The following is a 1,930-nucleotide window of genomic DNA, read 5'->3' as shown; positions in this document are numbered from 1 at the left end:
ACCACTTAGCGTCTGCACACGACATGTGCTCGGCAGACTTCAAGCGAAAGCCGACGTGGGTGTAGACCACGACCTACCTAAACACTTAAGCCTCTAGTCCAGGTTTATCGCCTATCCAGGTTCCATACGCAGGGAGTCCGGCCGAGGTTTCCCATACGGCCCCGAACGATGTGAACAGGGTTCCCGAGATACCTAACGGGTATTTGGTACACCGTGCCACGTACCTACCGCATCACAGCCCACCCCTACGGTCAGCGCTGTCCACGGCCTCCAGTAGGCTACAAACACCAGAAACTACTTGCAACTCCTGGACAGAGAGCTAGGGTGAATAAGAAGTCGAGCGGGGTCATATTTCAGGGCCCAATGCATGGTAGTAGCTATATCTTAAATCACACATACAGATCTCAGTGCTTAAGGTCGGCTTCAATGAAACAACCCACCATGTACTCCTACATGGCCTCTCATCGATACCTTTACCAAATCGTGTTCACCACACCACTCTCATTACCAACATAATCATTTCACTCTAGCCCATCACCCAGATGAACCAGACCTGACACGACTCTAAGCATAGCAGGCATAGCAAGGTAGGAACAACACATACATATGGCTCAAACAACTCCTACACATGTTAGTGGGTTTCATCTAGTTACTGTGGCAATGACAGGTCATGCAGAGGAAATGGGTTCAACTACCGTAGCACACAGCAGTTTGAAACGCGTTGTCTTAATGCAGTAAAAGAGAGCAGGAGCGAGAACATGGGATTGTATCGATATGATCAAATGGTTGGTTGCTTGCCTGATGGTTCGATGCACTGATACGGTTCTTCGTTAGGGTAATCACGGTACTCCTCGGAGGCAGAACCTGTCGCAAAGGACACCGATACACAACCATCACCAAACAATGTGCAACAATATGATGCATGCATGAAACATGGCAATATGAGTGTGTTGGGCTAATGCAACTAAAACCAGAAGGGTTTGAACCAATTTGAATCAAAGATTCAAATTTCAAACTCAAACATGGCCTTTTAAAGTGCTTTTCCTTGTTCTGCTTTAAACATCAAGTTAACTTGTTTAATCATGCATGAAATTAGTACAGATGGATAGATTGGATTTTTCTGATCATTTTTCATATATAATTTGTCTGATTTGGAGTTACAGAATAAAAGTTATGAATTTTTGAAGTTTAAATTATATTCTGGAATTTCCTGATTTAATTTAAATCCAGAAATATATATATTGCGCCAGCATGACGTCAGCACGACGTCAGCGGTCAACTGCGGCTGGCTGGGGTCAAACCTGACGTGTGGGGTCCACACGTCAGTGACAGGGGGGTTTAACAGAGGTTAGTTTAATCCTAATTAAGAGTTAGTGGCGCTGGGGGCCACTGGTCAGTGTCAGGGTTAATTAACAGAGGTTGATTAAGTTTAAACTAATCCTAACCCGAATTAGCAGGGACGGGCCCCACTTGTCATTGAGCCAGGGGAGGTCAAACCCCCTGGTCAACCGGGGCTAACACGCCGGCGTTTAGCCGCCGGCGGCAGCAAACGCGGCGGAGGGCGCGGGATTTCCACTCCGGCGCCCAATCGAGCAGCGGAAGGCACGCGCGGGAAGCTGGGGCTCGCGCGCACCCACTGGTGCCCTCCGTTTCACCGGAGATGACTTAGATCGACGGCGGCGACCACTTGGGCGGCGGCCGGAGTTCGGGCGCGAGCGGGATCGGGCTGCGGGGCACTGGGAGGCCACCTGAGGGGCTCGGCGGCACCCTCGTGGCACCGGGAGCACGATGGAAGGCTCGGTTTGGGCGGAGGCGGACCGAGACGGCGACGGCGACATGGACGGCGGCGAGAGGCTTCGGCCGTGGTGGGGAGGAGGGCTACGGTGAGGGAACGAGGGGGAGAAGAGAGGGGAAACGGAGAGGGGCTCAC

Source organism: Triticum aestivum, chromosome 4B (assembly GCF_018294505.1).
Source record: "Triticum aestivum cultivar Chinese Spring chromosome 4B, IWGSC CS RefSeq v2.1, whole genome shotgun sequence".
Classification (NCBI taxonomy): Eukaryota; Viridiplantae; Streptophyta; class Magnoliopsida; order Poales; family Poaceae; genus Triticum; species Triticum aestivum.
Note: the sequence above shows the minus strand (reverse complement) of the source record.